This window comes from Podarcis liolepis, assembly GCF_965112155.1.
Source record: "Podarcis liolepis genome assembly, chromosome: 17".
In the NCBI taxonomy this organism is placed as follows: Eukaryota; Metazoa; Chordata; class Lepidosauria; order Squamata; family Lacertidae; genus Podarcis; species Podarcis liolepis.
Genome location: NC_139571.1, coordinates 32,894,638 through 32,919,296, shown reverse-complemented (window position 1 = coordinate 32,919,296; position 24,659 = coordinate 32,894,638). Strand labels below are relative to the sequence as shown.

The 24,659-nt window shown below is 41.1% G+C and overlaps 1 protein-coding gene across 20 annotated transcripts in view; it reads right to left on the bottom strand.

Annotated features, from left to right (window-relative positions):
* Positions 1-24,659, bottom strand: part of NRG1 (neuregulin 1) — a 493,798-nt gene that overhangs the window by 35,801 nt on the left and 433,338 nt on the right. For 2 of the 20 annotated variants that reach the window (XM_083481454.1, XM_083481452.1), the window contains exon 1: positions 2,935-3,619. The exons of the other annotated variants lie outside the window; for them this stretch is intronic. The gene's annotated coding sequence lies outside the window, so the exon portion shown is untranslated. Of the gene's footprint in view, positions 1-2,934; positions 3,620-24,659 lie in introns of those variants that run through there. 20 annotated transcript variants of the gene reach the window in all.

Here is a 24,659-nt window from a genome sequence, read left to right as displayed (position 1 = left end):
TATTTCCACAGCTTTACAATACAGTTTTAGAATATGAACACTAGACATCTCTCTTTAAAGATTCCATTCAACTCCCAAGGAAAACAGGAAACCACTGGGCCTGGAAGATAGACACTTCAGGAAAAAGCAAGGGTATGTAAACTTGTTGAAACAATTTCGTGTGTCTTATTGCAGTACATGACTCAAAGTCAGGACTGATTTCCTTTCAGAGTCCAAGCTGAAAAAAGAAAAGGAAATACAAAAGACAAACACTTTGGTTGAGTGTGCCAGATTGCCTTCTCACTGATAGACTTGAGACTGACCCAGTTGGCAGCAGTGCTGGCTCTGCAAAGCATCTAAAATTGCAGAAGAGGCCGGCTAGGTTAATTTATGGTGCAGGCAGCACGACCAGAAACATTTGGGTTGTGTTGACTTTTGAGATGAGAGGGAGCAGATAACAGAGCAGAGGCTGTTTTGAAAGGAAGTTGAGCAATGTTTGAGGCTGAATCCTAACAAGACAGAAGTACCGTTTTGAGGGGACAGGGGGCAGGCGGGTGTGGGGGACTTCCTGGTCCTGAATGGGGCAACTGTGTCCCTGAAGGACCAGGTGTGCAGCCTGGGAGTCATTTTGGACTCACAGCTGTCCATAGAGGCACAGGTCAATTCTGTGTCCAGGGCAGCTATCTACCAGCTCCATCTGGTATGCAGGCTGAGACCCTACTTGCCCGCAGACTGTCTTGCCAGAGTGGTGCATGCTCTAGTTATCTCTCTCTTTGACTACTGCCCAGAGTGACTGAGGAAACCCAGGCAGATGGGCAGGGTAGAAATAATAAATTATTATTATTATTATTATTATTATTATTATTATTATTATTATTATTATTTGGTACCAAAGACACAGTTTATGTGGGAATGCATTTACCTCCACCAAATGTGAGCAGCAAGGAAAATGGAAAAAGTGGTGCTTCACTTTACTGGATAGCACCCACATCTGTATCACTATTTTACTACTACTATTCCTTCCAGCAGGCTTACAATCTAATCAACATGGTATAAAAAGAAAGAGGGAAGCAGATTCAGGCCTTCATTCTTAATGTTACTCTGAAGTTAGTGTGGAAGAAGCAATTCTGAAATCTCGAATGTAATCTGAGGCATATAACCATTCAAGAAATTTTAGTTATTTCTAGGCTTATATTTTAAACCTAGTTTACCCCTCATCTTGTTGCATGGTGACCTCTCACTGAACTCAATGGGGCACTGCAGCCAAAGACTAAAATAATGCATTTATTAATAATATTATTATTCTAAAAAATGTATGTCCTCATAACTTAAATCCTCTTAAGGGCAGCTGAACACCCGAAATAAATAAAATATACAATTTTATCAGTAAATATTTTACATATGAAAACAGAAATAGCATCGTCATGATAAAAAGGCAACTGTAAAGCTTTCCCCTAACATCTGGATTTTGTTTTTATGTTCGCTAAAATAAATGGCATTCACTAGTTTCCTTAAGAGTATAATCAGGGTCTTTGGAGGGCAGTGAGCCCCACTGAATGCAATCCAACATGCTTAGGAGACTATTACAATTGCCACATCTATGTGGTTAAAACGTTTTAAGAGCCTATAAGCAGAAAAGCAGGATCACATTCACCCAGTGCTCTACCAGCTGCACTGGCTCCCGGTGGAGTACAGGATCAGGTTTAAGGTGCTGGTTTTGACCTTTAAAGCCCTATAAGGCCTAGGACCCTCATACCTACGGGACCGCCTCTCCTGGTATGTCCCATGGAAGACTTTACAGTCTTCAAATAAAAACATCTTGGAGGTCCCGGGCCACAGAGAGGTTAGGCTGGCCTCAACCAGAGCCAGGGCTTTCTTGGCTGTGGCCCCGATCTGGTGGAACGCTCTGTCACAAGAGACTAGGGCCCTGCGGGACGTGACATCTTTCCGCAGGGCCTGTTCCACCAGGCCTATGGCCAGGGCACAGTCTGATCCCCTCTCTCTTTCTGTAATCTTCATAGAACTCTAAACTGATAGTTGCCACTAATTTGATTCTGAATGGATTCTAGAATGTATTTTAATTAATTGACTCTGCAATTTTAGGTACACTGTGCTATTTTTACCTGTTGTTAGCTGCTCTGAGCCCGGCTTTGGCAGGGGAGGGTGGGATACAAATAAATTATTATCTATTATTATTATTATTATTATTATTATTATTATTATTATTATTATTATTAAATATTTCCCAATATAAAGAAAACCAGACTATCCTTATGCACAACATAAATAAGTAAGCTCTGTGGAAAAAACGAATGCAGGATATGGCGGCAGCTGCATATGCTAAGACAATAAAGATTAAAAAAAACAACAACTAAACAACAATGAAATTAATGCTTCTCACTCTCACTTACACTAATATCCTGATCTTTATAATTTCTGCCGGCTTATGTTCCTATAATAGCATGGTTACGTCATTGTCATGCCAGCTTAAGGCCCTGATTTGTGATACTGCATTGGTGCTGAAATGCTTCTGTTCCATTTTTAAGCACCCGTGAGCTGGCACCGCAAGACAGTCTTATCTATCCTATGCATGTACAGTGGTACCTCAGGTTACAGATGCTTCAGGTTACAGACTCCGCTAACCCAGAAATATTACCTCGGGGTTAAGAACTTTGCTTCAGGATGAGAACAGAAATTGTGCTCCGGTGGCGCGGCAGCAGCTGGAGGCCCCATTAGCTAAAGTGGTGCTTCAGGTTAAGAACAGTTTCAGGTTAAGAACGGCCCTCCAGAACCAATTAAGTTCTTAACCTGAGGTACCACTGTACATACCAAGCTTCAACCAGACGGTTCTCCAGTCAGTTTACAAGAAGATAGAAGCAACAATTTAAAAAAATCAGTATAAAAACAGACTAAAACAAGACTAAGTAGGTCCTGAATCACCGAGAAAAGACCCACCTGACAATCTCCTGAAGGTGCCACGGTGAGGCTAAATATTGATTTTCTGCCATCGGTGGCACAAAGTAGGCGTGATTTCAATTTGCTCTTACTTGTGTATCTGCCAGCATGATATTTTCTGCCACTTGGATTCAAGCCATTTCCCTATCTGCTTCAATGCCCCCAGCTCTCTAGTAAATTAGGAGCAAGACTCTGTGCACTGTGTGTGGGGGCACTTGCAAGTAATTGTGAAACAACTGGAATCATTTCTATATTCTACAGAGTAACTAGGGCTTTGAGAGAGCGCCTGCCATGCTAGCTGGAAACTCCCCAAAGACCCTAAAGAATCTATCAGATCCCATCAACCTTCAGAAACAAACCATTTTAACTACCCAGGAAGAGCAGAAGCAGCTGCAAACCTAAGTCTCACCAGGAAATGGTCTGACCATACAATGGGGTCTAAAAAGATTTTCATACTTCCATTTCAACAGAACTGCAATACTGAAAGAAGACTCTTAGTACTACATATCGTATTGGCCTGAATGTAAGCCTCCCATTTTCCCAAATTCCAATCGAGAAAAGTTAAAGTGCAGCTTATATTCGTGACTGTAGCGTTCATACGGAGCCCCTGGTCGTCTCACGGACTATTGACCCGTACACCACTAATCCTCTGCCACCAACCAGGTCCTCCCTGGTAAAATCACTTCAGTCTCAGCCAGGTTCTCAGATTAATAAAGAAGAGTGTAGTTTATTTCAGACACAAACAAACTTTAACTGCATTCCAAACGTCGTTACCCTTTATTTTCTTAGTCTTATTTCTCTCTCTCTCTCTCTCCTACCTCCCCTCACTCAAGAACCCACTGCCCTAACTGTCTCTCTATTTCCAACTGCCTGCCAACTGCTTCTCCAACTGCCTTTCCCAACCAACCCACTAAAACCAACCAACTAACTCAAACCTCGGGGTAAGCCCTTTTATAGAAGAGTTTGGATTTGATATCCCGCCTTTCACTCCCTTTAAGGAGTCTCAAAGCGGCTAACATTCTCCTTTCCCTTCCTCCCCCACAACAAACACTCTGTGAGGTGAGTGGGGCTGAGAGACTTCAAAGAAGTGCGACTGGCCCAAGGTCACCCAGCAACTGCATGTGGAGGAGCGGAGACGCGAACCCGGTTCCCCAGATTACGAGACTACCGCTCTTAACCACTACACCACACTGGCTCTCTTATAATCAGGTAGGCTCCGCCTCTGGATTTCCTATTGGTCTATATTTTTAACCCTTTCTCTCTCCCCTGTTCAAACATTTCCAAAGGAACGGGCAAACACCACATCAACCTTACAGTATGCAGCCAGGAGCGGGGCAAAGTGGTGCCCGCCCCACACGCAGTCCCCCTTCCTCTCCCCCAAGGCCAGGAAGGGAGAGAGCAAGGAAGGGGGAAGGCTGCCAGCAACGCAGTGCAGCTCACCCCCCACAGTATGCAGCCATGAGCAGCAAGGAATGGAGTGGCTTATATTCGGGAATTTTTTCTCTCCCCCCACTCCAGTTTTAAAGATGCAGCTTATATTCGGGTGCAGCTTCTATTCGGGCCAATACAGTATAACAAATGAGAAACAAGTGTACTTTTATAAAATGACTGCTCAGAAAAGACCCTTATCTTTTATTTATTTAAACCACACACACACTACTACTACATCAGACAAGACATCCTTTACAGATTCTGAACGGAATCAAATCTTATCTCTCGAGTCTTAAAAAGCCTAATTCTAACAAGGTCAAACAGAGCAGAAAAGAGAAACATTTTTCTCTCCTAAAGCTAGACATGGATCATTTCACTTGGGTTAAAAAACAAAAACAATCATCTGCAGATTTTGTATCATGTTCTAAGAAATGAATATAGAAATTATTCTATTACTAAAATTATTTGATGGTCAGCTCTACCTAAAATAACAATTTATATCTTCAGAAAGAACAACAGTGTGATATAATAATAGTTCTTTATATGTTGTATGTGATGGGTGGCAGCACCATAGGAGGGGAAAAGAAAATTGGAAGGATGATAAGCATACATTTATTTCTCCGTAAGAAGATAAATACAGTGGTACCTTGGTTTATTAACTTAATCCGTTCTGGAAGTCCGTTCTTAAACCAAAGCGTTCTTAAACCAAGGGATGCTTTCTCATAGCAGCGGGGCACTCCAGGAAGTGGAACATGTTCTGCTTCCAAGGCAAAGTTCACAAACCAAAACACCTACTTCCGGGTTTTTAGCATTCTTAATCCAAGTTGCTCATAAACTAAGCTGTTCTTAAACCAAGGTACCACTGTACTCATATTTGGATAGATCATTCTGACTGCTCTAACTCCAAAATGTTTTTTTTAACTGCCTAAAGCACACATATTTCTCAGTTTGCCATAAGAGCCAAAACAGCATGAATTTAAGGCAGTAAAAACTCCTATTTGTTAGCAGAATCCATAACTGAAGCAGAAATGTCCTGCCAAAAGGGATGGTTCCAGTGCTACTTACACTGGATACACAAAAACCTAAATGGGAAAACAGGTACCAGAGTGCTGGACACCTAACATTGGGAAACTCAGCCTCAGAATATTGTACTAGAATATAGCCCCAATAATGCAAACAAAACCATTGCATATTCAGTGTCTTTTGTCATATCAATTAAATGCCAAAATAGCATCGGGGTGTGTGTGTGTCATATTTATAGGAATGGCAGCAGGTGTACAGGAGGAATTTAACTCTTTCCTCCCCTGCTCTGGTCCTGAGGAAGCTGTGGCTGTAGAGACCAATATGTGAGAGACATGTTTTACTGCAGGTGGGACAGATGAGGGCGCCTGTTTTTGGTGCTACAGGTGCTCTGTGGGGTTTCTTCTCTATGCACCCCTCCCAGTGGGTTGTAATGATTAGGTGTGTGTCTAGTTCACAGCAGAGAGCCGGTCCACTGTCCCTCAGACCCTGGGGGGGGGGAAGGGCTGAACTATAATTTTTTTGGGGGGAAATGAATGAATTCCTATGCCCCCAAAATAACCCAGAGATGCATTTTATATAAAAGCACACACTCTACTCGTGTAAAAACACCAGGCAGGCCCCACAAATAACCCAGAGACGCATTTTAAATAAAAGGACACATTCTACTCATGTAAAAACATGCTGATTCCCGGACCGCCCGCGGATCTGGCCCCCGGGCCTTAGTTTGCCTACCCATGGTCTAGTTCAATCTTAAAAATAATCATCTAAAAAGGAAACATAGATTCATCCAATTTCTGCCCTATCACCCAAAGGGAGGAATTACTGGAGTCAGAAAGAGATTCCTCCTAGGAAAACTAAAAACTCTTGACGATGCAGTTCCTAATCTGAGAATCACTCGGCAGCTCTCGGTGAGCTACTAATCATTTAAACAGTGAAATCAGATTTTCTGCATGGGCATGCTGCACATTGCAAATTCAAGAAGATGGACGATTTCCCTCTTTTGAGAAAAATGCACCCTTTTCATCTCAACCATCTGCCTCCAAATCTCATCACAGTTGCAGAATAGCATGATTGGGATTTTCCTTTCAGCCACATAAGGAACATTTACAGTAAAATGTCACTGACACACTGCAGCTATTCATCAAATAGAATATTTCACATTTTAAAGCTGCTTCCTTTCTCCTGCTTACTCTTACCCCCAAAGCTTCTAACTGCAGGCAGAATACTCTAGACTAGAGATCACGGAATAGTGAACATACATCGTTAACAGTCAGTGACACCCTCTAACTATAGTAATAAGGAGGCTATCAGTGGACAGTCTGGGGTAGCCTGACCTAGTGGAGAAGCACTGCATTCTCCATAATGGATTAACCTCCCCTGTTGTGTGTGATGCTTTGAAATGTACAAAAAAGGCACAGATTCTTGTAGCAGAAGAGTTCCATTTAACAAACAGTAAATTCTTGACTCTATTCTCTTTGTGTGGTTATCTTATTTCATCGACAGAAGTGATTCCATAGATATCTCACGCAGAGACTAAATTGATACATTTCTGTTATTTAATATTTATAGAATGCATTTAGGTTGTCAAAAATAAGATTTATAATGAAATGCTAAAAAGTTCCCTCGCTGTAGCTTTCCTAATGTAATGATGCTGCAATAATAAATCTATATCCCTCCCTACCTTACTTATTACTCACAGTAAACAAAATGAACAAGAATTCATTTAAATAATCTATTTAAATCTGTACTGGTCAATCACTGGCTACCCTGAGAATATTTCTTTTACAAGCTTTGCCCTGAAGTATTAAAATCTAAGGCTTGCTTACACATGATTGGAGTACTTGTTTTTTTTCTATGCAGCCCACACACTATCTAGATCTACTGCAGATTATTTGCTCCTGAAAGTACTTTTTGAGAAACTGGTTTCATTCCAAAAATAAAAGCTCATTGCAGATTGATTCCCTGCAGTGTGTCCGTTTGAAAACAGATGTAGGCAGATCTGGCAATATCCACACCTGTATATCCACACCTGCCCAATAATGTTGTGGGTGAGTGTATACCAAGATCACAATCACTACTTCCTTCTTCATTCCCCTGGGGCATATTTAGGGAGTAGGAAGAAGTGTGGATAATATAATCAAGGGGATGATTTTCAAATGCCTATAAGGTAACCACACCTACCCATATGGGTGGTAGGATCTAGAATTAATCTATGTTGAAAGCAGCTAAAGCAGAGCATGAATGATTTCAGTGTGAGAAAAACTACATTTTTGTGCTACAAACAGATTAGCATGTATACAGCCTAAGTTTTTGTGGGGGGGGGGGGACTTTTTTGTCCTTTGGCTACGATAAAGATAGGAACAAGAGGAATGGAAATACTGCAGATAATAAAGGGAGTACGACTTCTCTGAGCAGAGGGAGTTAACAGGATGACAAGAAAAAACAATATATACAGTTACAGGTAGGTAGCCGTGTTGGTCTGCCATAATAAGTTTGTTATTAGTATGAGCTTTCATGTGCATGTGGTATCTGAAGAAGTGTGCATGCACACGAAAGCTCATACCAATAAGAAACTTAGTTGGTCTCTAATGTGCTACTGGAAGGATTTTTTTTAAAAAAAATTGTTTCAATATATACAGGTTTATATTTGATGCAGCCAAATGCATTGAAGGAACCTCATTAGCTGAGACTTAGCTCCACATGTCTTTCCTTATTCAAATTTGGAGCAGCATTGCATTAAACTTTAAATTCCAGCTGAGAATAGGTTACCTAAGATATTTCGGTCTTAAGAACTTAAACTTTGTTCTCCCGCATAGATTGCATGGGTAGCAAAAATGAGTCAACTGATGGTGTTTCGGTAGAACATTTTTGTATAATGAAATTTTATGCTGCCAAAATAGAATTTGGGAATAAAATCCACAATACTTTTATTCAAGAAGATCCATCACCCATACCAATTTCTAAGATGGTTCCTTAGTATTCATTGATAAAATTTTATCATGGCTATGAATCCTCTTTATTGGGCCTTTGTAAATTTCCCCTGAGGAAAGATTTCACTTTACTCAGCATTCAGTAAGTGCTATCTACAACCAAGACAAGCATTTCCATATTATTCCATTTAACCTTCACCATGGAATCTTTGGAGCAGGTGAGGATGTCCCTCATGACATTTTTCATTGCTGTTTCCAAAGAGGTTCAGTTAAAGTTACTCAGCTACAGGTAATATATACCCTTTGATAAAATAAAGACGAATTATAACACCTAATTGGAAACAGCAGTAAAAACATTGTATAGTATTGTCTTATGGTGGTTTTTTATTATTATAGTTTGCTGTTGTTTGTAGTAACCCCTTTTAAGGTAACAACTGCATTTTGTCATCTTAATAATAGTTTATGGGAGAAACGTAAAATTTGTTGTAAAAACCTCTTCACATGAACTTCTCTAAGCAGCACTGCTTCTTCATTGTTTATCTTCACAAACTGGGAACTTCCTAGGCTGTCAGGGTTAACTTATTTTGACTGGGACAAAAATTGTGTGCCATAATGGACCAATCAAATGTATTTTGAAAAATTGTTTGTCAGAACATTTATACAAAGTTTAATATATCCAACATGATGGTCATGGAACATGGTTTCGTCTATTTTGGGATAACCTGGATGTCATTTTGAAACAAAAGGTTGACTCAACATTTCAAAAATGCACGTATTTGGAGAACTGTTAAGACATTGTAACCAAATTTGGCACAATAGCCACTGAAGTTGAGGAGCTGGTTTTGGTCTGTGTTTGGAAACCATTGGGTGCCATTTTGAATCTAAACAGCAGCAATGCCAGACACTCCCTCCTAGTTAAAGTTAACACAATGTGTGGCCCTCCAAATTTCACTGGATTCCAACTCTAACAATTCCAGCTAGCATGGTCAATGGCCAGGGACATTAGGAACCAGTGTTTAATAACATCTGGAGTGCCGCAAAAGTTGCCTACTCCTGGTATATACAGTCCTCTATAATGTTGGTGTTTTTTATTTAATACCCCAGGTTTAAAATACCCAACCTTGACCATCTGAATTCAGTGTGCCCTTTTCTAGAAATATTGTAAGCTGCTGTATTATTGTAATAGAAAGGTGTAGTATATTTTATCTAATATAAAAAATAACCCCAATGAAGTTGTAACAGGATAAAGAGCTGCAACATAACTTTACAAACACCAGTAGTCTGGCATAGTAATGCTACAAAACAATTAACAATTTTTCATTTTTCCTGTTTAAACTATATAAAGTTTGAGGCAACTTCTTTGTCAACACTTCTTTAGGAGGACCTGATAGCTGACTACTTTGCAAAATTATATTTCTAGTCATATAATATTATTTCCTGAGTTTCAGCTGCTAATTTAATAATGGACAAATGACACTCAAAGCCAGGATGAGAATCTTCTATTTTAACTCTGCTCAATTATAATTTTGGACTCGGACCAAATGCTGAAATTATCTCACATGCAATCATTATTAAGAGTGATTTGATTGTTTTTCATGTTGACTCTCATTCTATAAAGCAAGCCTGATTTCTAAAAGATCTAATGGGTAAGATAAAGCTAGGGATACTATATCTGTAACAGGGAAGCAATAGATATTAGTCCATAAGTGAAAACTAAAACTTTTGTCAGGTTAGGGGGCTACCTGGTCCATTTTGATATTTGATACAGAAAAAAGGGGGATATGATCTTTAAAAATGTATAGAAGTCTGCACAACATGATGTGCAGTGTCAGACACATGATGCTTCTGAATGCCAATTGCATACAGTTGTTTATAAGCATCCTATAGGCATCTGGCTGGTCACTGTTCCTGGACTAGGTGTTTCCTTGGTCTGATCCAGCAGGGCTCTTAAGTCCGTAACAGAAACACAATGTGGATTTTGTTGATTGTGTAGGCCCAATTCCAGTTATGAGAAGATTGCTTTGTAGAACACCCATGCACATTTATGAGATTAGTTGTGCCTCTCTGCTGCCCATTCTAGAAGCCAAGCCCCCATCACCAACCTCACTGAAGTGAAGCTGACATACTATGTCCCCTGCCATCAGCTCACCTCTGAGCAGAGCTGTCCCAATACGCTTTCCTGAACATCTAGAGATCCTAAATGACCGAGACCTAGAACAATTTGTCATGGAGCTGACCAGAGGAATGGTGACCCTGGAAGCTGGGGTGGCACCTAAAAGCCGGAGCAAGATATAAATGCTGTTGAATTGACTGTGAGTAGTTATCTACTTAAAAAGCAGAGACATCGCCTTCCCAACAAAGGTCCGTATAGTAAAAGCTATGGTTTCCCCAGTAGTGATGTATGGAAGTGAAAGCTGAACCATAAAGAAGGTTGATCGCTGAAGAATTGATGCTTTTGAATTATGGTGCTGGAGGAGACTCTTGAGAGTCCCATGGACTGCAAGAAGATCAAACCTATCCATTCTGAAGGAAATCAGCCCTGAGTGCTCACTGGAAGGACAGATCGTGAAGCTGAGGCTCCAATACTTTGGCCACCTCATGAGAAGAGAAGACTCCCTGGAAAAGACCCTGATGTTGGGAAAGATGGAGGGCACAAGGAGAAGGGGACAACAGAGGACGAGATGGTTGGACAGTGTTCTCGAAGCTACCAGCATGAGTTTGACCAAACTGCAGGAGGCAGTGGAAAACAGAAGTGCCTGGCGTGCTTTGATCCATGGGGTCACAAAGAGTCGGACACGACTAAATGACTAAACAACAACAACAACAGTTATCATAGTGCTATCAATTTCAATATATATGTAAATGAACAGTTGCTAATAAAAGCGAACACAAGTCATATTTCGATTCAAAAAGAAGAAACTTCTGGAGATTGGTAAAAATGAAGTTGAAACACAAAGTCACAAGGGTCAAATATCTCCAAAATGCTTGGAAATTCTTTAAAACCACAATATTAGAAGCTCAGCTAGAATGTATACCACAGATCAAGAAAAGTATCATTGAGATGAAGAGGATTCCTGTGTGGTTAATGAGAAGAGTCAAAGAAGCTATTAGAGGCAAGAAGGCTTCCTTTAGAAAATGAAAGCCTTGTCGAAACAGGAGAGCAAAAAAGGAACTCAAACTTTGGCAAAAGACATGCAAGCAGACAATTAGGGATGTTAAAAAAAAGAATCTGAGGTGCACATTACCAAAAACAAAGAGCAAGAGGGGAAAATGTTTTAAATTCAGTACTAGAAGGAAACAGGCTAGTGAAGTCGATGGACCATTGGGGTCCACTTCAAAGCCAATACGTGCAATGTGCATGATACCAGATCAGTTCTCGCCTGAACCACACAGCATTCCAGCAGGACACCAGAGTGATGGCCAAGGCTGGAGCTAGCTTGGAGCTTTGAGCAGTGCTGATTTCAGGCCATGCTTCTGTTCAAGGATATTCATACATTCATTACATCAATATCTCTGTTCAAGGATATTCATACATTCGTTACAGCGGGAAGTGCAGTGAGAGCCCATAAAAATATTGTATGAATGAATCCATTACATAGGTGTGCTCCTGCCTAATAATAATAATAATAATAATAATAATAATAATAATAATTTATTATTTGTACCCCGCCCATCTGGCTGGGTTTCCCCAGCCACTCTGGGCGGCTTCCACAAAGACCAAAAATACACTAATATGTCATACATTAAAAACTTCCCTGAACAGGGCTGCCTTAAGATGCTTCTCACAATGAGGCAACTGCCAGAAGGCCCTCGGCGCTGGACCTCAGTGTCCAGGCAGAACAATGGGGGTGGAGATGCTCCTTCAGGTATACTGGGCCGAGGCCGTTTAGGGCTTTAAAGGTCAACACCAACACTTTGAATTGTGCTCGGAAAAGTACTGGGAGCCAATGTAGGTCTTTCAAGACTGGTGTTATGTGGTCTCGGCGGCCGCCCCCAGTCACCAGTCTAGCTGCCGCATTCTGGATTAGTGCCTTCATGGCACTCAATAAAAAGGTAATTGAGTTGAATTAAATCATATACGTTCAATTGATTACATAAGTGCTTGTGCTGATTTTCAGTATTTTTATCTGGACCTTACCACTCATGTTGATGCTTCTTACTACATAGTTTTGTTCAAGTGACTTAAGTGATTTTATGCCATAAGAAATATAATATCATTGGCTGTTTTCACTCAGTGGGCCAAGCACGATTATATTTCTCCAGGAAAAAAGTTTTGTCAAGGTCAGCTAAGATATAACTAAATTTGACTAGGTAAGGGCAAAATTGTAAGCAGAATCTTTCTTCGGGCTATTCCATTACAACTCGGCAGAGCTGACTTTAGGGCTTTCCTGGGAGCTATACATCTAGATCAATCATGTACATCTTAATCTCAGCTGAGAAGAGTATGGCATCTCAGTGGTAAGGTCAACACAATTGCTGACATTTCTCCGCAGGATTAGAGAAGAACTTTGTTGTTCCTTCCTGATACCAGAGCGATGCAGTTGTAGACGAAATAAACTCCTCCAAGCAGTCAACCCATGATAGGAAATGCTTTGCTTGAAAAGTGATGGTGTGAATTAGTCAGTTGCGAAGATACTGCTGAAAGAATTTTAAAAATGATCTGCTCACTTACATACACCATAACATCTTATCTCCATAGCATGTAAAATGCTTTACAGTGTGTGAAGGACACCAGGAGAGCATGCAAGCCACTTAATTCCTCTCACTGGCTGCCTGATCTTAATCATCTGTGCTGGCATATCTGCCTACTGTACAAAAACTGTACGCTGCATTCTTGTGTCAGTGACTAAGTGCAACAATTCAGTCCAGCCTAAATTCTTATTTATTGTTGCACCAAATCTTATGATTGCAGTGCAAGGTCATTTCTTCACGGTTGTTTCAAGCCTTAATTATTCAGATCACAAAAAAGGTATTATTCAGTGGATAGTAGCTGTGATTAAATGACTTCTCCCATAACCAAATTGGTGTAATAATAGACAATACAAAATGTACTTCCATTATATTCCACAATCTCCCAGATTCTTAATTCTCCCTCCTCTACTAAATCGCTTCTGCTAAGTCATTTGGAAATGCAAAACAAAAGAGGGTTTCTTTATTTATTTTGCTGATAGCGAGTAAAAAGAAATTAGGATTAAAAATGGGGCAGTACTACTAAATGAATTGGAATGTATTTTCACTCATTTTCTGAAAGCAGTTAAGTTCACAAACGTGACTAAAATACTGGCAGAAAATTGTGTCTTTAAAAGCACAATTTACATTTTCTGTTTTTAAAGAAGGGGCCCACTAAGGCAGGCTTGAAATATCAAGAAATCAATGAAAAGTAATTAAGTTAAGTGCTCAATGACCTTGGAAAGACTCTGAAGGCAAACTAGGACGTGTAATAAATAAGGAAATATAAGGTAGCATAATATTACATTGTTTTAGCTTCCACGAAACATTTGGTATATTTAACTTTAGTAAAACTAATTTTAAAGTCTCTAATTTTTTTAAAAAAGCAAAAATGATTTAGGCACTGAAAAATACCTGTGGTCAACTTCAACGAAAAATATTTGATAAATTTACTTTTTATAACTATTAACATTTTTACTATCAATTATTTGTTTTTATTAGAACCTGCCCAATAAATTATATTACAATCATTTATACTTAATGAATAAGAATCTAACAATCAGATCATCATTTAATAACATTCCTATGAGATGCTGACTTTTCTCAAGGCTCTTCCATACTTGCTCTTCATAGAAAATGCATACCCTGCTCTAATCTTCACTGTGGTCATGCCTTCTGGTCAACTTCCAGTCTTGATTGGCCACCTCCAGTGTTGGGCATGGCCAGGCGTGCCAACTCTAGGTGGCAGAAGTAACACAATTCCCCTCAATATTCCTTAGCAGGGGTTTCAGGACCCCCCCCCCCAATATCGAGGGGGCGGAGGCGGCCAAAGAATTGTGAGCCGAGCGTGGTGTAACATCAAAGGCAGGCTCCTTCTAAGTGTGTGAGAGTAGCAGCTGTGGCCATTGAAGCTATGTGGCACTGGGCAAGGTCTCCCATTGACACACATGTGACATCACAGACATGTGCCACATTTCTGCGCCCTACCAATCACTGGGCATGGCTAAAAGTAGCTCAGCAGGTGAGGACAGGTGGTTACTGTCCTCTCTCCTCTCATTAAATCATTGATTTGATGACTGGGGAGGGGGAGATCTGCACCCCCATTGTGGAGCTGGGTTCTTCCTAACCCAGTGCTATGTCCACCTTAATTTTTGCTGCTGCTGTCAAAATTTTAGGTAATAACTAATTTAGAATTGCCTTGTTGGGTTTGACCAAGAGCCATTTAGTTTAGTGTTCTGTTTCCTTCAGTGGCTAGTTAGATACCCCTGGAAAGCTCCCACATAGGGCAGCTGGAGAAGGCCTTCTTTTGTTGTTTGTCCCCAGGAAGTGGGATATTACTTTAAACTCTTTGTAAATGGTGGCAAGGGGTGGCGGCATTACTTGAGATGATAGTATAATCATGATCTCTCAGCCTATCCTAAGTCACAGGGTGATGAAAGAGACAGAATCACGACGGACACACTGAGTTCCTTGGAGGAAGGTGGGATACAAATTTAATCAATCCATCAATGCATTCGCTTAGTCAAAGTGGCTTAGAGGCAGGAGCTTATGAGAGTGGCAGATGAAGCGTTCACACACACAGCGTTCACCTACACACACATATACACATGACCCTGGGCCTATCTTGTGCCATTGCATAGACTCTACCACTGTAGCAGACCAACTCCTGTTAGGTAAAGTCAGGAATAGAGCAAGTGGAAAGTACCTCCTGGTTATTCAAATTATAGGCGTCAGCTACAGAGTATGCAAATTGTGTGTGTGTGTTGCATGGTGGCAGACCCTTTTCTGACATTCGGAATATTTAACCAGTTGTTTCATGTAACACAATAGGGATTCCCCACCCCCTCAAATTGACTGTCTCAATGTGCTTTATAATTTTAACAGTCTCTGCCACCTCTCCCCCTTAGATTAAAACAGCTGAATTTATCCAAACTGCTAAGTCTGCCCCCAAAATCTTGAGATTAATTTGACAGCCATTCCACTGGTTTTAGCATAATTGTTACTGATTTATGCTCAGGTATTTGGCACAAAGTCAATAGTTCACAAATTTCACCAAATGAGCCAAAACAAAACAAAAAACCCTGTTCATTACCTTCCATCATTCACACATATTCTATGAAGAGGTAAGTCACTGCCAAACGGATAAAAAGATCACAAAATAAAGTAGTAAGTAGCAAGGGAAAAGTTTCAACTGCAACTAATTATTCTTAATAATTGAATCCCAAGTATGTACAGTGGTACCTCGGGTTACATATGCTTCAGGTTACATACGCTTCAGGTTACAGACTCCACTAACCCAGAAATAGAACTTTGCTTCAGGATAAGGACAGAAATCGTGCTCTGGTGGTGCAGCAGCAGCAGGAGGCCCCATTAGCTAAAGTGGTGCTTCAGGTTAAGAACAGTTTCAGGTTAAGTACGGATCTCTGGACCCGAGGTACCACTGTACAGATCAAAAATGCGGGAGTGGCTGTTCTGGCTTCCTCAGCCTCCATTCAAGAAATGCTTTAAGAATTAAACTACTTAAACTTGAAAAGCTTATCCTTCTGAAGATCTAGCCTCCTTATGATCTTTGACAAGATGCCTCTCTGGGAACTCATATGCGCTGACTTTTGATTGAGCAAGAGAGTAGGGAAAAGGAGGCTTATATACCACCTCTGTTCCCTTTGCTATCGGCCAAGGTCTATCAAAAGGCAAACACATGACCACATCTGCTGAAGCCTCAAATAAACCCGCCAGCGCTGCAAGGGCATCTCCTTCTAACATTTCAAAAGAGAAGCATTTAGAGGTCTTTTCAGAACTTGTTTCAACAACTGATCATCTCAGTTTAACATTCCTTTGTCAGTTCCAAGCCTTTCATCACAACTTCCTGCAGGACCAACACCCAATGACCTCAAACAGGTAGGGTGCAATCCTGCACAGTTGAAATTCACACAAGCGCCTACCAAACCTCTAGAACAGCTCTAATGATCAGGGAGCAATGAACAGCAGGCTGCTGCTATCTGGCCAAGGGGAGAAACAGAAGTTCAGCGGTCAGAAGCAGAATCTTGATGTAACTTTACTGTTTTTCCTTACTGGGGGTAACTTAAATGTGCCCGAGCTGTGTATTCTGGCACAACTGTGTAGCTGCCTCCCCAAGGGGCTGAAGCAACATAGCTGTCTAAATGCCAATTGTGCTAGGATGAAGCGGCAGAGGACAAAGCAGAAAACACTCTTCATTTTTTGCAATTACCTCAGCTGCTCTGGTTTCAAGAGATCTAAACCACGGGTAGGCAAACTAAGGCCCGAGGGCCGAATCCAGCCCAATTGCCTTCTAAATCCGGCCCGCGGAAAGTCCGGGAACCAGTGTGTTTTTACATGAGTAGAATGTATCCTTTTATTTAAAATGCATTTCTGGGTTATTTGTGGGGCCTGCCTGGTGTTTTCACATTACAGTGGTACCTCGGGTTAAGTACTTAATTTGTTCTGGAGGTCCGTACTTAACCTGAAACTGTTCTTAACCTGAAGCACCACTTTAGCTAATGGGGCCTTCTGCTGCTGCCGTGCCGCCAGAGCACGATTTCTGTTCTCATCCTGAAGCAAAGTTCTTAACCTGAAGCACTACTTCAGGGTTAGCGGAGTCTGTAACCTGAAGCGTATGTAACCTGAAGCGTATGTAACCCGAGGTACCACTGTAGTAGAATGTGTGCTTTTATTTAAAATGCAGCTCTGGGTTATTTGTGGGGCATAGGAATTCGTTCACCCCCCCCAATGTAGTCCAGCTCCCCACGAGGTCTGAGGGACAGTAGACTGGCCCCCTGCTGAAAAAGTTTGCTGACCCCTGATCTAAACTGTAGAGCTGCAGCCAGTGAGAATCTTATCTCACCAATCAGTAAGAAACAAGTGAACAACTATACAATTATAAAATGTTAATGAATTTCATACAGTATATAAAGTATAGATGAAGTAACAAATAATGCTTGTAATGCTTGTCAAAACATAAGATAACCAAATATGGATTTACATCAGGTAGTCATAAATTTAGATTCCGTATGTGACTGCTCTTTCAATATTGTACTCCAAAAATTAGTGGCATGACTAAATCAATGGCATTTATTCTGGGTGTTAATTGTACGACTGGTCTGTTATTCCACAATCTAATATTGTGTATTTGGTTGCACAAATAGTAATAGTAATAGTAATAATAATAGATTTAACATAAAAAATTGATCCTTAAAAACTTCCCTAATCAGGGCTGCCCTGTTATGCTGAATGTTTGTCCGTGGCTTATAAAACAGTCCATGCTCATACAAACACATATTAAGGAAAAAAACTTCTGTAGAAACTTGGCATGTCACACAAATCTGACAGATACGCAATTGTCAATTAAAACCTGGAGCAGAAAACCTCATCAAAAATTTGTGAAAGTGGGTCTTTTCCTCATTCCATATCCATTCCACAACTCTCTCTTTGATTTCTGTATGATGCATTATTCACCGAATTGTTAATATGCAGAAGCAAAAATCAGTCCTACTGTATTCCCTCTACTCTGAACAAATCCAGGCAGAGCTATGCACCCAAGAGACAGCAAAACTTAAATGACCTAGATTCAACCAAAGTTTAGAAAGGAAATTGTTTTTTAAAACTCCTTTGATCCAAGTATTCAAGGAAAAAAGATAGGAAGAAAATGAAAAGATGAAAGTAAGCTAGTCATTGTCCTTGGAATTCATAACATGGTTGGCATATTTTATTATCATTTTTAAGGGAATGTAGTGTGTGTGTGTGTGTGTGTGTGTGTGTGTGTGTGTAGGAACAAGATGGAATTCAGTCTTGTTTCTCCATTCCATTTTCTGTATGATAGATGCCCCAGTGGTATTGTATTACATTCTTTAGTTTAATAGTCTGGCTAAGATATAAAGAGCAGCATGTTTCTAGCATCATTTTCTTATTGAAACACATTTGGAGGAAGGACGGCTACAAGAAAAGGAAATGGTGTACATGCTACACCAAATCTGTCATTAGCATGAAAATTCTCTACCAATCAGTCTCATGTTGTGAATCATGAGGGAATATGCTAAGTGAAAGAAGACCCTCCAATTTCCTTTTCCCATCATTGATTTTCTGATTTATCATATTCACCTTCCTGATATCCTCATTTTAGAAGGGAAAGGTTCCGGTATTACTCTTATCGTCTCTAAAGGTTTTATTTGCAGATGGCTACACTGTTCAGTATCAACTGTAGACAGCAAGGTTGGAAATGTGGGAACATCAGGACCAGGAGATTAATTTTATTATTTTTAAAACCCTTGGCAAGACAAAGCATTTGAGATTTCTTGAAAATATAATTGTGTATAGTCTTCCTCAATGGAGCGACAATGACAGATACAATTGAGATGGCCCAGGAAAACGTGAAGTATATATATCTTCCAGTGACAGAGTTACCATTAAAAAAATGACACATTTGTTCGGTGTGCTTTTTTTTGTCTGATGTAGACAATGCTTAAAGTATGCTTTAGGGTAGGGAAGATTTTGGAGTACATTACCTCCAGGCACCTTTGTACCCAGGATCTCAGTATGCCTATTTTATTTTGGCATTTAGTTGAGAAGCTGATCTCCCCTACTGTAATCTCAGTTGACACAGAAATGAGTCAAGGAACGAAGCTATCACTGGGCAGAAATCATAAGTATTTTGGATTCTGAGTCAGAGGCGAGATCAAATGATAAAAACAAACACGAAATTAAATGTTTTTAATTAACATCCATTTATAATCAAATAATGGGCTGTTCTTTGGGTGTTGTACACTTTGTCCTGTTTGACCAATACAGTGGTACCTCAGGTTAAGTACTTAATTCGTTCTGGAGGTCCGTTCTTAACCTGAAACTGTTCTTAACCTGAAGCACCACTTTAGCTAATGGGGCCTCCTGCTGCCATTGCGCCGCCGGAGCACGATTTCTGTTCTCATCCTGAAGCAAAGTTCTTAACCTGAAGCACTATTTCTGGGTTAGCGGAGTCTGTAACCTGAAGCGTATGTAACCTGAGGTACCACTGTAATGAACATGAACATGCATAGGGAAGCTCTGGTAGAAAGGCAAGTGTCTACTGCTATAAGCTTGACTATGCTCATTGGAAGAAGGTACCAAGTGCAACAGACAGACAAACAGACAAACAAACAAACAAACAAACAAACAAACAAGCAAATCAGAATTTGCAGCTTGGCTGAATGGCAACTCCAGTAGAGATCATCTAAGACTTCACCCCCTTATTTCAACTCCGGCAGTGATTGTTACAAATCATTCAGTGCTATGTGACAATAATGGACAATAACAACACATCAAAGGCTGTGTGTTCCCAAAATAAGATGGTTCTTCATTTTTATTGTTGTTGCAAGATCTCCACATCTGTTTGCGTGCACATATTCTAATCATCATTCAGGCAAGTCTCTCTTTTAAGGGGGGATCAGATCTGATTCTTGCAATCCCATTAATCATGAAGCAAAGCAAGCTGTTTAACTAATCAGGATAGGGGTTTTTACAAGTCCTTTAATTTAATGATTCAATTTCTGCACCATCATGGGCATGCTGGGCCCTTCCATCATTGTCACTTTCTGAGCAAGAGGAAGTGAAAAGTGTTTCATTTTTAATGACTACTTAATTAAAGGCAAGGGTATAACAGCACAGCAGTTTCTGTCACACCAAGTCACAGTGCCAGTGGTACCTTGGTTTAAAACCAAAGGACAAACTTGCTGCAATAAGAGTGGAGCAACAGACACCCCAACAGTTCACGGCAATTGATAATTATTCCTACTGGGTCAGAAGCAATGTTTTGAAAATAAAGACCTATGCTTGGCTATCATCTACCATATTTTTCGCTCTATAAGACACACCAGACCACAAGACACACCTAGTTTTTGGAGGAGGAAAACAAGAAAAAAAAATATTCTGAATCTCAGAAGCCAGAACAGCAAGAGGGATCGCTGCGCAGTGAAAGCAGCAATCCCTCTTGCTGTTCTGGCTTCTAGGATAGCAGCGCAGCCTGCATTCGCTCCCTAAGATGCACACACATTTCCCCTTTTTAGGAGGGAAAAAGCGAGTCTTAAAGAGCAAAAAATACGGTAATCTATGAAAAAATTACAGACACAGAACTTTAAATTAAATTAGAGAAATGCATACCAGAGAATACTTCAAAACAATCACCAGCTATACTTCAAAACAAATGGAGTAGTATGTTTTGCTGTATACTTACAAGCTTAACTATTAACGACAAATTTTAGTTTTGTGTTATCTGTGTTACAAAATATGGAACGGGGGGGGGGGGGTTGTCCAAGAACACCTTTTTCTCATCAACAGGAGCACAGGTCGTTGTTCACAGACAATCCTATACCTCTGCTCACCAAATGACTTCACTAAACTATAACTCTAGGTAAAGGTACCCCTGCCCGTACGGGCCAGTCTTGACAGACTCTGGGGTTGTGCGCCCATCTCACTCTATAGGCTGGGGGCCAGCGCTGTCTGGAGACACCTCCGGGTCACGTGGCCAGCGTGACAAAGCTGCATCTGGCGAGCCAGCGCAGCACACAGAAACGCCATTTACCTTCCCGCCAGTAAGCGGTCCCTATTTATCTACTTGCACTTTAATGTGCTTTCGAACTGCTAGGTTGGCAGGCGCTGGGACCGAGCAGCGGGAGCGCACCCCGCCGCGGGGATTCGAACCGCCGAGCTTTCGATCAGCAAGCCCTAGGCGCTGAGGCTTTTACCCACAGCGCCACCCGCATACCTAACTATAACTCTACTTACATTCTATTTCTCATTTGTCTTAGGCTCATTTTAAGAGAAACATCCATTGCATAGGGGGAAATGAAATGTGAAGGATAGTCAGGTGATTAGTACTTTCAAAGGCAGGCATGGAGATCTGATTGGCCTTTTTGCTCAACCATCTGCTCAAAAACTTAACTGTATCCATGAACATTTTAAAAATGAAGGCTGCTATTTTCAGGATGCTAACAAGAGCTTTTGGACTGCAGGTCCGGTTGTATGTATGGTACATGGACTGTAAGATACTTTTCAGTGGGACTTGATGAAGGACAAAAAAAAGTGTGTGTGTGTGTGTGTGTGTGTTTTAAAACAGAAGTATCTTTTAACTCAAAAACTTGATCTCAACAAGGGTAGCACAATGTCTGTATGAGCAGTGTCAATTTTCCCCCCCAAAGCAAGGAGTTTCCTGGGACTCTTCATTGGAGGAGCAAGTATGTCAATTTTAAAATTGTATGTAAGAAGCTAAGGTAAAACATCAGACCTGACATTGTGCAGCTGATAAGATCTCAAGCAAATTTACCCGATAAACACATTTCCCTGGTTTCACAGACACAATAGATTTCACCCACTTGCTCTGATAAGAAAGATGAAATGCTAAAATTGAGAAAATTTGCTCATCTCAATGGCAAAAGCTCACGACAGCATCAAAAGGTGCCGGAAGACTTTACAGAAGACCTGTTTGTAGTTCCCACAGATGAGGAGTAATTTTTTTAAAACAGAAAAAAAATGTCTACAAAAAGGGAAAGAAGAAACTATAAAGATAGTTTTTAAACAGACCTTTCGATCAGGCATAAAGAAAACTAGACAAGTGTAGGCACCCTATTTTAAAATGCCTTTCGTGCTACTCATCTATTTCAAAGTGCCTGCGGAAATTCCAGGGGGAATTTCCTTTAATGGCGAACAAAACCAATCCTGCGCCAATGCTATTCCACTTAACAAGTCTGTGACTACCTTTACTTTGCGATGTATTTGAAGTTTATTATTTATGTCCTAGCTTCCCTTTGAAGGACTTTCATTTCTAGAGAACATCCCAATACTGCAATGAGTCTGCTTATCAAAGGAAGGCTAATTTGGATTTCAAATTTTCATCCCAGCACTTATTATAACTTCTTCCACTTTTATCCTACTTTGGCCAACCTAGTTTTCAAACTGAACCAGAAATTGTATTTGAAAGCCCTGATCCATGAGAGTAAAAGTAACGTGGAAAGGAAGGACGAACCTATGATGGAATTTGTACCCTCCACCGATGGTTTACAGAGGAGCCCTGCTCTTCTATGTGGGCTAACTGGTCTTGAAAGATCTGCATTGGCTCCCAGTACGTTTCTGAGCACAATTCAAAGTGTTGGTGCTGACCTTTAAAGCCCAAAACGGCCTCCGCACAGTATACCTGAAGAAGCATCTCCACCCCCATTCTTCTGCCCAGACACTGAGGTCCAGCGCTGAAGGCCTTCTGGTGGTTCCCTCACTGTGAGAAGCCAAGTTACAGGGAACCAGGCAGAGGTTTTGTTGGAAGCCGCCCAGAGTGGTTGGGGAAACCCAGCCAGATGGGTGGGGTACATACAAACAAACAAACAAACAAACAAACAAACATTATCCATGACAAAGCTCCAAATTTCTTACTGGAACTGGAGAGAAAAGGTAACGGTAAAGGGACCCCTGACCATTAGGTCCAGTCATGGCCGACTCTGGGGTTGTGGCGCTCATCTTGCTTTATTGGCCGAGGAAGCCGGCGTACAGCTTCCGGGTCATGTGGCCAGCATGACTAAGCCGCTTCTGGCGAACCAGAGCAGCACACGGAAACAGTGTTTACCTTCCCGCCGGAGCGGTACCTATTTATCTACTTGCACTTTGACGTGCTTTCAAACTGCTAGGTTGGCAGGAGCAGGGACCGAGCAACGGGAGCTCACCCCGTCGCGGGGATTTGAACCGCCAACCTTGTGATCGGCAAGCCCTAGGCTCTGTGGTTTAACCCACAGCGCTGCCCATGTCCCTAATGAACTGGAGAGTAAATCTGATTTAAATCAAGTAAATCAGACATACTTTGTTATAGAAGATATGGTACTGTGACTGAGAGCTCAGAACTAGAGCAGAGCTTGGTGGTGCAGTGCAGCAGAATTCCCCCCTGGTGCTGAGCTGTAACCTCATTCTGATTGAGTACATCTAACCAGAGTTTGGTGGATGCGGGGGAAGAGGCAGCACTTTAGAAGGGGGAAAGGGGAGAGCTGGGATTATTGGTGTTCAGCTTGTTAGGGGTATAGCTCATAAGCCTAAAGTACTCTGGGTGGTTTTTTAAAATTATCTCGTCTTTCGTAATGCTAAATCTGTAATGCACGCATCACTTAACAGATTATACAGAGAAATACATCCTTTGAGGTAAAAATAGTATTTAGATTAATTAATTATTTCAGCAGTACAAAATGCTTAGCAGATTCAATCAGAGCTCACCACGCAGAGGGTGACACGATCCTATGCTAGGCCTACCCATCCTTTATTCTCTCCATAAAAACATCATTAAGGCGGAATCAAAAGTCTTGTCAAAAGTGAAACATGTCTTTAATATTCCCTTAGACATTAATCATATCCATAGCCAGTGGGAATCCTTTCCCCTTTGAACTGTTCTTTGAGAACAGAAGTACCAAAAGTAACTGCAATAACTAATTTTCCTGGAAGGCACTCACTAAATTATCTGTTCTGTTTCTGTCAATCTCTCTTCTCTTCAGCTGTTGTACCTCTGCCTCCCTCCTTACTCAATGTGTCCTGGCCTCCAGACTTAGAATATTGAGAATATCAAGCAACCACTAGGAGTCCAGCATCAAAACAAACAGCACACTATTTCACTTTGCCAAACGTCAGAGTAAAAAAGACCCTGTTGTGATGTATTGAAATCTAGAATGCAGGAATCCATCCAGATAAGAAATAGCATTACTAAACACAAGAAAGAGGCCACCCCAGTAGTGGAAGGAGGGGGGTGGCACTGACCTGATCTCCCAGTAGCAGTGTCACTGCTGCTTCCTGGGAGGGAGAATGGGAGAGGCAAAGTGGTGGGGAGGTTTGCAAACACGCCAGTGTAGCCAACACAGCACCCTTGTCAGGATTCATCAATTACAGTGGTTGCGAACGGGATCCGTTCCAGAGGCCCGTTTGCAACATGAAAAGAGCGCAACCCACAGTGGCACGTCTGCGTACGCGCGGGTTGCGATTTGCCGCTTCTGCGCATGATGTCATTTTGTGCTTCTGCGCATGCGCTAGCGGCGAAACCCGGAAGTAACCCTTTCCGGTACTTCTGGGTCACCGCGGGACGTAACCTGAAAGAATGTAACATGAAGCGGATGTAAAATGAGGTATGGCTGTACAGAGCTGTAGCAGACAGAACCATATAATGTC